Genomic DNA, 12,938 nt, shown 5'->3' on the forward strand with positions numbered 1-12,938 from the left:
GGAGAGAATGGAGGATGGGGAGAGAGAATGGAGGGATGGGGGGGAGAGAGAATGGAAGGATGGGGGGGAGAGAGAATGGAGGGATGGGGGGAGAGAGAGAATGGAGGATGGGGGGGGAGAGAGAATGGAGGGATGGGGGGAGAGAGAGAATGGAGGGATGGGGGGAAGAGAGAGAATGGAGGGATGGGGGGAGAGAGAGAATGGAGGGATGGGGGGGGAGAGAGAGAATGGAGGGATGGGGGGGAGAGAGAATGGAGGGATGGGGGGGAGAGAGAATGGAGGGATGGGGGGAGAGAGAGAATGGAGGGATGGGGGGGAGAGAGAATGGAGGGATGGGGGGGAGAGAGAATGGAGGGATGGGGGGGGAGAGAGAATGGAGGGATGGGGGGAGAGAGAATGGAGGGATGGGGGGGAGAGAGAATGGAGGGATGGGGGGAGAGAGAATGGAGGGATGGGGGGGGAGAGAGAATGGAGGGATGGGGGGGGGAGAGAGAATGGAGGGATGGGGGGGAGAGAGAATGGAGGGATGGGATGGGGGAGAGAGAATGGAGGGATGGGGGGGAGAGAGAATGGAGGGATGGATGGGGGGAGAGAGAATGGAGGGATGGGGGGGAGAGAGAATGGAGGATGGGATGGGGGGGAGAGAGAATGGAGGGATGGGATGGGGGGGGAGAGAATGGAGGGATGGGGGGGAGAGAGAATGGAGGGATGGGATGGGGGGAGAGAGAATGGAGGGATGGGATGGGGGGAGAGAGAATGGAGGGATGGGATGGGAGGGGAGAGAATGGAGGGATGGGATGGGGGGGAGAGAGAATGGAGGGATGGGATGGGGGGGAGAGAGAATGGAGGGATGGGGGGAGAGAGAATGGAGGGATGGGGGGGAGAGAGAATGGAGGGATGGGGGGAGAGAATGAAGGGATGGGATAGGGGGGAGAGAGAATGGAGGGATGGGAAGGGGGAGAGAGAATGGAGGGATGGGGGAGAGAGAATGGAGGGATGGGAGGGCGAGAGAATGGAGGGATGGGGGGGAGAGAGAATGGAGGGATGGGGGGAGAGAGAATGGAGGGATGGGGGGGAGAGAGAATGGAGGGATGGGGGTGTGAGAGAATGGAGGGATGGGGGGGGGGAGAGAGAATGGAGGGATGGGGGGAGAGAGAGAATGGAGGGATGGGGGGGAGAGAGAGAATGGAGGGATGGGGGGAGAGAGAGAATGGAGGGATGGCGGGAATGGAGGGATGGGGGGGAGAGAGAGAATGGAGGGATGGGGGGGAGAGAGAACGGAGGGATGGTGGGGAGAGAGAGAATGGAGGGATGGGGGGGGGGAGAGAGAGAATGGAGGGATGGGGGGAGAGAGAATGGAGGGATGGGGGGGAGAGAATGGAGGGATGGGGGGGAGAGAATGGAGGGATGGGGGAGAGAGAATGGAGGGATGGGGGGGAGAGAGAAAGAATGGAGGGATGGGGGGGAGCGAGAATGGAGGGATGGGATGGGGGAGAGAGAATGGAGGGATGGGATGGGGGGAGAGAGAATGGAGGGATGGGGGGGAGAGAGAATGGAGGGATGGGATGGGGGGGAGAGAGAATGGAGGGATGGGGGGGAGAGAGAATGGAGGGATGGGGGGGAGAGAGAATGGAGGGATGGGGGGGAGAGAGAATGGAGGGATGTGATGGGGGGAGAGAATGGAGGGATGGGGGGAGAGAGAATGGAGGGATGCGGGGGAGAGAGAATGGAGGGATGGGGGTGTGAGAGAATGGAGGGATGGGGGGGGAGAGAATGGAGGGATGGGGGGAGAGAGAGAATGGAGGGATGGGGGGGAGAGAGAATGGAGGGATGGGGGGGAGAGAGAATGGAGGGATGGGATGGGGGGGAGAGAATGGAGGGATGGGGGGAGAGAGAATGGAGGGATGGGGGGGAGAGAGAATGGAGGGATGCGGGGGAGAGAGAATGGAGGGATGGGGGTGTGAGAGAATGGAGGGATGGGGGGGGGAGAGAATGGAGGGATGGGGGGAGAGAGAGAATGGAGGGATGGGGGGGAGAGAGAGAATGGAGGGATGGGGGGAGAGAGAGAATGGAGGGATGGGGGGAAGAGAGAGAATGGAGGGATGGGGGGGAGAGAGAGAATGGAGGGATGGGGGGGGAGAGAGAATGGAGGGATGGGGGGGTAGAGAGAATGGAGGGATGGGGGGGAGAGATAATGGAGGGATGGGGGGAGAGAGAATGGAGGGATGGGGGGGAGAGAGAATGGAGGGATGGGGGGGAGAGAGAATGGAGGGATGGGGGGGAGAGAGAGAATGGAGGGATGGGGAGAGAGAGAATGGAGGGATGGGTGAGAGAGAATGGAGGGATGGGGGGGAGAGAGAATGGAGGGATGGGGGGAGAGAATGGAGGGATGGGGGGAGAGAGAATGGAGGGATGGGGGAAAGAATGGAGGGATGGGGGGGAGAGAGAAGGGAGGGATGGGGGGAGAGAGAAGGGAGGGATGGGGGGAGAGAGAAGGGAGGGATGGGGGGAGAGAGAATGGAGGGATGGGGGGGAGAGAGAATGGAGGGATGGGGGGGAGAAGGGATGGGGGGAGAGAGAATGGAGGGATGGGGGGAGAGAGAATGGGGAATGGGGGGGAGAGAGAATGGGGGGACGGGGGGAGAGAGAATGGAGGGATGGGGGGAGAGAGAATGGAGGGATGGGGGGAGAGAATGGAAGGGGAGAGAGAATGGGGGGTGGGAGAGAGAATGGAGGGACGAGGGGGAGAGAGAATGGAGGGACGGGGGGAGAGAGAATGGAGGGATGGGGGGGGAGAGGAGGGATGGGGGGGAGAGAGGAGGGATGGGGGGGAGAGAGAATGGAGGGATGGGGGGGAAAGAGAATGGAGGGATGGGGGGAGAGAATGGAGGGGGAGAGAGAATGAAGGGATGGGGGGAGAGAGAAAGGAGGGATGGGGGGGAGAGAATTGAGGGATGGGGAGATAGGGGATTGGGGGAGAGAGAATGGATGGATGGGAGGGAGAGAGGAGGGATGGGGGGGAGAGAGAATGGAGGGAGAGAGAATGGAGGGATGGGGGGAGAGAGAATGGAGGGATGGGGGGAGAGAGAATGGAAGGGGAGAGAGAATGGGGGGGTGGGAGAGAGGATGGGGGGAGAGAGAATGGGGGGATGGGGGAGAGAGAATGGGGGGATGGGGGGAGAGAGAATGGAGGGACGAGGAGGAGAGAGAATGGAGGGACGGGGGGAGAGAGAATGGAAGGATGGGGGGGAGAGAGGAGGGATGGGGGGGAGAGAGGAGGGATGGGGGGGAGAGAGGAGGGATGGGGGGAGAGAGAATGGAGGGATGGGGGGGAGAGAGAATGGAGGGATGGGGGGGAGAGAGAATGGAGGGATGGGGGGAGAGAGAATGGAGGGATGGGGGAGAGAGGATGGATGGGAGGGAGAGAGGAGGGATGGGGGGGAGAGAGAATGGAGGGATGGAGGGGGAGAGAGGATGGGGGGAGAGAGAATGAAGGGATGGGGGGAGAGAATTGAGGGATGGGGAGATAGGGGATTGGGGGAGAGAGAATGGAGGGATGGGGAGAGAGATTGGGGGGATGGGGGGAGAGAGAATGGAGGGACGAGGAGGAGAGAGAATGGAGGGACGGGGGGAGAGAGAATGGAAGGATGGGGGGGAGAGAGGAGGGATGGGGGGGAGAGAGGAGGGATGGGGGGAGAGAGAATGGAGGGATGGGGGGGAGAGAGAATGGAGGGATGGGATGGGGGGGGAGAGAGAATGGAGGGATGGGATGGGGGGGAGAGAGAATGGAGGGATGGGGGGGAGAGAGAATGGAGGGATGGGGGGAGAGAGAGAATGGAGGGATGGGGGGAGAGAGAGAATGGAGGGATGGGGGGGAGAGAGAATGGAGGGATGGGGGGGAGAGAGAATGGAGGGATGGGGGGGGAGAGAATGGAGGGATGGGGGGAGAGAGAATGGAGGGATGGGGGGGGGAGAGAGAATGGAGGGATGGGATGGGGGGAGAGAGAATGGAGGGATGGGATGGGGGGAGAGAGAATGGAGGGATGGGGGGAGAGAGAATGGAGGGATGGGATGGGGGGGAGAGAGAATGGAGGGATGGGATGGGGGGGAGAGAGAATGGAGGGATGGGGGGGAGAGAGAATGGAGGGATGGGATGGGGGGGAGATAGAATGGAGGGATGGGATGGGGGGAGAGAGAATGGAGGGATGGGATGGGAGGGGAGAGAATGGAGGGATGGGATGGGGGGGAGAGAGAATGGAGGGATGGGGGGGAGAGAGAATGGAGGGATGGGGGGGAGAGAGAATGGAGGGATGGGGGGAGAGAGAATGGAGGGATGGGGGGGAGAGAATGGAGGGATGGGGGGAGAGAGAATGAAGGGATGGGATAGGGGGGAGAGAGAATGGAGGGATGGGAAGGGGGAGAGAGAATGGAGGGATGGGGGAGAGAGAATGGAGGGATGGGAGGGCGAGAGAATGGAGGGATGGGGGGGAGAGAGAATGGAGGGATGGGGGAGAGAGAATGGAGGGATGGGGGGGAGAGAGAATGGAGGGATGGGGGGGAGAGAGAATGGAGGGATGGGGGTGTGAGAGAATGGAGGGATGGGGGGAGAGAGAGAATGGAGGGATGGGGGGGAGAGAGAGAATGGAGGGATGGGGGGAGAGAGAGAATGGAGGGATGGGGGGAAGAGAGAGAATGGAGGGATGGGGGGGAGAGAGAGAATGGAGGGATGGGGGGGAGAGAGAACGGAGGGATGGTGGGGAGAGAGAGAATGGAGGGATGGGGGGGGAGAGAGAGAATGGAGGGATGGGGGGAGAGAGAATGGAGGAATGGGGGGGGAGAGAGAGAATGGAGGGATGGGGGGGAGAGAATGGAGGGATGGGGGAGAGAGAATGGAGGGATGGGGGGGAGAGAGAAAGAATGGAGGGATGGGGGGGAGAGAGAATGGAGGGATGGGGGGGAGAGAGAATGGAGGGATGGGATGGGGGGAGAGAGAATGGAGGGATGGGATGGGGGGGAGAGAATGGAGGGATGGGGGGGAGAGAGAATGGAGGGATGGGGGGGAGAGAGAATGGAGGGATGGGGGGGAGAGAGAATGGAGGGATGGGATGGGGGGAGAGAGAATGGAGGGATGGGGGGAGAGAGAATGGAGGGATGGGATGGGGGAGAGAGAATGGAGGGATGGGATGGGGGGAGAGAGAATGGAGGGATGGGATGGGGGGGAGAGAGAATGGAGGGATGGGATGGGGGAGAGAGAATGGAGGGATGGGATGGGGGGGAGAGAGAATGGAGGGATGGGATGGGGGGAGAGAGAATGGAGGGATGGGGGGAGAGAGAATGGAGGGATGGGATGGGAGGGGAGAGAATGGAGGGATGGGATGGGGGGGAGAGAGAATGGAGGGATGGGATGGGGGGGAGAGAATGGAGGGATGGGATGGGGGGGAGAGAGAATGGAGGGATGGGGGGTGAGAGAATGGAGGGATGGGGGGAGAGAGAGAATGGAGGGATGGGGGAGAGAGAATGGAGGGATGGGGGAGAGAGAATGGAGGGATGGGGGGGAGAGAGAATGGAGGGATGGGGGGAGAGAGAATAGAGGGATGGGATAGGGGGGAGAGAGAATGGAGGGATGGGAAGGGGGAGAGAGAATGGAGGGATGGGGGGAGAGAGAATGGAGGGATGGGAGGGCGAGAGAATGGAGGGATGGGGGGGAGAGAGAATGGAAGGATGGGGGGAGAGAGAATGGAGGGATGGGGGGGAGAGAGAATGGAGGGATGGGGGTGTGAGAGAATGGAGGGATGGGGGGGAGAGAGAATGGAGGGATGGGGGGGAGAGAGAATGGAGGGATGGGGGGAGAGCGAGAATGGAGGGATGGGGGGGAGAGAGAGAATGGAGGGATGGGGGGAAGAGAGAGAATGGAGGGATGGGGGGGGAGAGAGAGAATGGAGGGATGGGGGGAGAGAGAATGGAGGGATGGGGGGGGAGAGAGGGAATGGAGGGATGGGGGGGGAGAGAGAGAATGGAGGGATGGGGGGGGAGAGAGGGGATGGGGGGAGAGAGAATGGAGGGATGGGGGGGGAGAGAGAGAATGGAGGGATGGGGGGGGGGAGAGAATGGAAGGATGGGGGGGAGAGAATGGAGGGATGGAGGGGGAGAGAGAATGGAGGGATGGGGGGGAGAGAGAGAGAATGGAGGGATGGGGGGGGAGAGAGGGATGGGGGGAGAGAGAATGGAGGGATGGGGGGGAGGGAGAGAGAATGGAGGGATGGGGGGGGAGAGAGAGAATGGAGGGATGGGGGGAGAGAGAATGGAGGGATGGGGGAGAGAGAGAATGGAGGGATGGGGGAGGAGAGAGAGAATGGAGGGATGGGGGGGAGAGAATGGAGGGATGGGGGGGAGAGAGAATGGAGGGATGGGGGGGGAGAGAGAATGGAGGGATGGGGGGGTAGAGAGAATGGAGGGATGGGGGGGAGAGATAATGGAGGGATGGGGGGAGAGAGAATGGAGGGATGGGGGGGAGAGAGAATGGAGGGATGGGGGGGAGAGAGAATGGAGGGATGGGGGGGAGAGAGAGAATGGAGGGATGGGGGAGAGAGAATGGAGGGATGGGGGGGAGAGAGAATGGAGGATGGGGGGAGAGAATGGAGGGATGGGGGGAGAGAGAATGGAGGGATGGGGGAAAGAATGGAGGGATGGGGGGGAGAGAGAATGGAGGGATGGGGGGAGAGAGAAGGGAGGGATGGGGGGAGAGAGAAGGGAGGGATGGGGGGAGAGAGAAGGGAGGGATGGGGGGAGAGAGAAGGGAGGGATGGGGGGAGAGAGAATGGAGGGATGGGGGGGAGAGAGAATGGAGGGATGGGGGGGAGAAGGGATGGGGGGAGAGAGAATGGAGGGATGGGGGGAGAGAGAATGGGGAATGGGGGGGAGAGAGAATGGGGGGACGGGGGGAGAGAGAATGGAGGGATGGGGGGAGAGAGAATGGAGGGATGGGGGGAGAGAATGGAAGGGGAGAGAGAATGGGGGGTGGGAGAGAGAATGGAGGGACGAGGGGGAGAGAGAATGGAGGGACGGGGGGAGAGAGAATGGAGGGACGGGGGGAGAGAGAATGGAGGGATGGGGGGGGAGAGGAGGGATGGGGGGGAGAGAGGAGGGATGGGGGGGAGAGAGAATGGAGGGATGGGGGGGAAAGAGAATGGAGGGATGGGGGGAGAGAATGGAGGGGGAGAGAGAATGAAGGGATGGGGGGAGAGAGAAAGGAGGGATGGGGGGGAGAGAATTGAGGGATGGGGAGATAGGGGATTGGGGGAGAGAGAATGGATGGATGGGAGGGAGAGAGGAGGGATGGGGGGGAAAGGGAATGGAGGGAGAGAGAATGGAGGGATGGGGGGAGAGAGAATGGAGGGATGGGGGGAGAGAGAATGGAAGGGGAGAGAGAATGGGGGGGGTGGGAGAGAGGATGGGGGGATGGGGGAGAGAGAATGGGGGGATGGGGGGAGAGAGAATGGAGGGACGAGGAGGAGAGAGAATGGAGGGACGGGGGGAGAGAGAATGGAAGGATGGGGGGGAGAGAGGAGGGATGGGGGGGAGAGAGGAGGGATGGGGGGAGAGAGAATGGAGGGATGGGGGGGAGAGAGAATGGAGGGATGGGGGGGAGAGAGAATGGAGGGATGGGGGGAGAGAGAATGGAGGGATGGGGGAGAGAGGATGGAAGGGAGGGAGAGAGGAGGGATGGGGGGGAGAGAGAATGGAGGGATGGAGGGGGAGAGAGGATGGGGGGAGAGAGAATGAAGGGATGGGGGGAGAGAATTGAGGGATGGGGAGATAGGGGATTGGGGGAGAGAGAATGGAGGGATGGGGAGAGAGATTGGGGGGATGGGGGGAGAGAGAATGGAGGGACGAGGAGGAGAGAGAATGGAGGGACGGGGGGAGAGAGAATGGAAGGATGGGGGGGAGAGAGGAGGGATGGGGGGGAGAGAGGAGGGATGGGGGGAGAGAGAATGGAGGGATGGGGGGGAGAGAGAATGGAGGGGTGGGGGGGAGAGAGAATGGAGGGATGGGGGGAGAGAGAATGGAGGGATGGGGGAGAGAGGATGGATGGGAGGGAGAGAGGAGGGATGGGGGGGAGAGAGAATGGAGGGGGAGAGAGGATGGGGGGAGAGAGAATGAAGGGATGGGGGGAGAGAATTGAGGGATGGGGAGATAGGGGATTGGGGGAGAGAGAATGGAGGGATGGGGAGAGAGATTGGGGTGTGTGAGAAGGGGGAGAAGAGAAACAAAGGGGAGGGGCTTAGTTGGTGGTCATTTGTTTTATAATTTTTTTTATAATTATTCTGGACCCAGGGTCATGTCTAGGGTATGAATGGACCCAGATAGCTTCAACTCAGCCCTCTTTCCAAAGCACACCAAGTCCTGTAATATTTTCTTAACTTTATTAGGAAAGGAGCAGTATATACAGGCACTTGTGGATGTAATGGTGTTGTGAGAGCGTGCTTCTCTATAGGTGCTTCATAGTTAAGGGCAGGTGAAAAGGATAAGGCCTTGCCGGGAGGAGTAACATAGAAGGGTACTCACTCTGCCAGTGTCATGAAGTAAAAGACAGTGGGAACTGCTCGTGACACAGGAATAGGGTAAGGCTAAACCAACTGTCAGCAGGGACAGGGGGGAATGGTAAAGTCCAATACCTTGGAGGACTGGAGATGTTGCCAGGGCAACCAGGGGTGTGACAGACTGGAGAGGGAAAGGCAACACAATGTATCCATTCCCTCTGCACTAGGAGTGAAACTGCAAGGAAAGCTGACATCCAAATACAGCTTCCAGGCAGAGCTGCCAAGGGAAAGAGGGGTGTGAAACAGAGAAGGCAGAAATGGGTATTTCTGTTCCAGGACAATAATGTGTCCTGGTTTTTACTTTTGTAGATCTGGTCACCCTACATATGCCCCATAATGTTACTAGACAATATTTATCTTTACACATATGGAATTAAGCACTGAATTACGTTTGACTTATTATGTGGAGATACTGAAGATTGTTCCATTATTCCTTTTCCATCTCCATTTTTGTTTTCGGTCACACACTTTTTTTTTTGCGTTGCATTGTACATATAGATTTAAAAGAAAAAGAAAAAACTAGGAGCACAGCAAAAAGGAGGAGAACTGGAGGCCAAATGAAAAAATAACAAAAATGTATTATATGAGACATAAACTAATTAAAAAGAGAAACCTCTAACGCGTTTCTCTCATGGTGCGCTTTATGTGGATGCACGCAGTTTATACCGGAGATTCTGGCTTACCTGGGATTGGATCGTGAGTACGCCGTCCATTGACTGTTCACTGCTGTTTTATCACTAAGGGTAGTCTGGTTGTTGTTGCGAGGGTCTGCCGGTTCCCGTTGGGGGACCCCACGACCACCGCTCCAAGCTGGTTCCCATTATATGTGATCGCCTGAAGGGCTTACCTTATTACAGTGGCAGCGTTTCCTGTATTATAGGTTCAGTCTCCGGTATGTATAGGGTTATTCATTATTTACAAGCCTCCGCGTGATGCACGCTGTCTTTAGGGCTAGTAGCGCCGGGCTCTGAGGTTTATTCCTCTATCCTGTATGATCTCCACTGTAGACGAAGAATGAGAACTCTGGTGATTCATTATTTCACTAAAGCTTAAAAAAGGTGCAAAAAAATGGGCAGTGGGTCTTCTCAAAAATAAACGTTAAGTCCTTTCCTGCTGCCCATTCTTGCCAGTTTTTATGTGGGCAAGCGAGTTAATGTTGGGCACATTGGAGGGTGGCGGAATACATGTATTTGTAACCATGTATCTGTCATCATAACTCTGTGCCCGGGATATACTTGAAAACGAGAGGTAATGCTCAATGTATTACTTCCTGGTAAAACGTATAAATAAAATAAATATACCTGAGTAACTTTGGATGGTTTGGTCTTGTTATGGCTCTGTTTGGGAGATGGGGGATATTCAGTTTTTAAGCTGAACTTACTCTGAAAAAATCACAGGGTAGTTGTGTTAAAATTTGGTATTGTATGCCTGGAGAGGGGGGCCTATTGTATGGGCATGTAGCCTCATGTTGTCTATGTGTTTTGAGTGTGTTAACAAAATGTTAAATGTGTGCACATTGTTAGGGTACCGAGGAGAGGTTGACAGCCTACTGGGAGAACCTACAGAACAAAGACAGAGCTTTGTTCTGCGCTGAACTGGATGGATGTTGCTGTAAGGGGGCCTCGATGGCGCTTACCGGATTAGTCAGATTCGTATTTCCCGCTTGTCACACCTCTGGTTTTAGCTGTAGCCACGCCCCCTCGTTTGATTGACCCATTTTAGCCACCAGGCTTCGCTCTGGATTAATGGAAAGTTTCAAGGGAAAGCCCTGATTGGTCAGTGCAGGGGTCTGATAAGCTCAGTGGAGCTGTGTGCTCGGGTACTGGGAACTAGCAGAGAGTTCTCGGGGGAATTCTCAGCGAGGGGAGTCTAGCTGTGCAGATCACGCTACTGTAGATCCAATCCGAGGACAGGAGCTGTTGGGGTTGAGTTCTATTGGAGACAAACGCCGGTGGATTTTATAAGCGCCAGGAGTCTGCTTTCTGTGTGTGCAGACCCCGCTAGAGTTCATCAGGGGAGTAGCTAGGAGTCTACCAACCACTATGGACTAAGTAGCTTGGGCTCTACAATCCACAATCCCTGCATGTTTGGTGAAGTGGCAGGAGGACTGTTTATTTATGGACTGTACTCTGGATTCAGCTTGAGCCACTCACTTGGGCAGAGAGCCCAGGATTGCTCAGCCTCCACGGCATGCTGAAGGAATATGACCAGATCTTTCAGTGAGTACTTGTCCAGGATTTCTGTGTTGCTCTACCCTGCAAATAATCCTAAAATTTATTAGCTCGCTGTGTCTAGCTAGTAGTAACCTGCGACTGGAGATGGCAAAACTGTCAAAATCCGCACATGGAAATCCGAAGGTGAATTGGGCACTAGAAGTTTAGGGCGGATGCATCTTAAATCCGCTATCGGATCCGTTATGCCCAGATTTTTGTAAAATCTACCTTTTGGATTTTAATTTAAATCCGATTGTGGATTTTGAACAATTGTTTCCCCCTGAATTGTGGAGAGAGAGACAAAGTATTCAACTGCATTGGGAAGTACCACTTATTAGATTAAGTGTGTCATGGCATGTGCTTTGAGTTAGCAGAACTCTCTCTCTGTCACATGTTTACCATATATTGAGTTGTTTACTGTAAAGGAAGTGTGACTCATCAGTTTAAGTATCCATTTTGCTACAACACTTAGCTCTGATTGGAGGAAGCCTAACACAAAATACTATAAATAAGAGCCTAGGCTGGGGATAGGGCCAGAAGCTTCTCCAAGGACCGTGCAGGTGCCCTGCCCATGAACTCCCCTCCCTCTCTCAGGATCAGACTAGACTGAGGTAGGTGAAAAACAATACAAACAGAAGCCGGGCGCTTACCTTGAAATAGTAGGTCAGGGTGGAGGATACAAATCAATTACTAGTTCAAACCAATAAATGGAGTCTCTCACAGTGGAGTACAGTAATCCTAGTAAGTCCCTCTGCTCAACCCCAGAAAGGGATATCCAAAGCCCTTGGTACAAAGTGGAAAGGAAGAAAATAGGGGGAGCAAAGGATTAGAGCATAACACACCAACGACAACAATATATAATTTACACAAAGGGTCAATAACCTCTAAGGTGGACGTGGAGTGGGATGACGATAATAAAATACTCACACGGCCCTGTGTGAGCAGAGGTGCGTTGGGGTATCTTGTAGGTTGAAACCTGATCCTCCCAGATAGGTGGTCAGATTGGGGGTGAATGTGAAATAATACAATATGGCAATAACCATGTAATACTTACACGGCCATGTGTAAGCACAGATGTGGAAAGGTTTCTGTGGGGTACATCTAGTTAACCCATCCAAGTTGATTCCAGGAGCAGGGTGCACACATCTGCTGGCAGGCAGGGTATTATATGGGGATTCCCCTTCACGGTACTCCCGTTTAGGGCTCCTTCCCTCCCCAGTCCAGCAAGCAGGGGTAAGTGAGGCAAGATGTCAGCAGTGGTGTTTTAAAAATATACGTTTATTAAACATTAAAATACATCCACAAAAGCACTCACATGTATATACAAATTCCCGGTACACCACCGTTGCTGTGGTTAGAAGTCGCTTCCCATGCAGCCTGCCCTCCGCGTCCAGAGTAAGAAGAGATGACTTCTATCCGACTCGGCTGTGACTGCAACGGCTTCCACTAGCTACGGAAGCCTCCGTGGTCCAAAAGTATACGATGAATTAGAGCAACGAGTTTCGCCGTGAAAACGGCTTCCTCAGGCTCAAAAAGTCATTGCGCTGGCCGTGGGGATGTGCGCAGGGGTAGGTGAGATGGTGGCTCCTCACTATAGGGCAGTGCGGGGGGTGCACTCAGACAGAGAAAAGGCAATTAGGTTTTGTGTGTAAAGTGCACTGTCAGTCTGCAAAGCTGCTGCCTTAGGTGCAGGGTAGGTGCTGGCTGTGTCCAGTGTAAATCTGCTTGCTTATCTGTAAGGTTGCAGGCTGTGTGCAGTTTGCTGTATAAAGCTTGCTGCCCTGTCTGGCAGAGTAAAGCTGCTGCTTGTCCTGGGGTGCAGAGACTATTCTGTGTAGTATAAGTCTTTGAGTAGTAGCTCCTGTGTGATTCCCTAACACAGGTCTTTGTTTTACTATACTGAAACCAGGGTCACGAATGGTGTATGAATAACTCCAGTTGGCTTAACTCATGTCTCACCTCTTCCAAAGCACAAACAAGTCCTTTTCTCTTTCTTGATTTTATTGAGGGAAATCACAGGGAGATAGGTGCTTGGTGATGTAATGTAGATAGAGGGGGCTTCTCTGTCTGATGTGCAGTGTATCAATGATGAGACAGTGTAAAACAAAAAGGCCTTGCTGGGGTA

Source organism: Ascaphus truei, chromosome 1 (genome assembly GCF_040206685.1).
Source record: "Ascaphus truei isolate aAscTru1 chromosome 1, aAscTru1.hap1, whole genome shotgun sequence".
Classification (NCBI taxonomy): domain Eukaryota; kingdom Metazoa; phylum Chordata; class Amphibia; order Anura; family Ascaphidae; genus Ascaphus; species Ascaphus truei.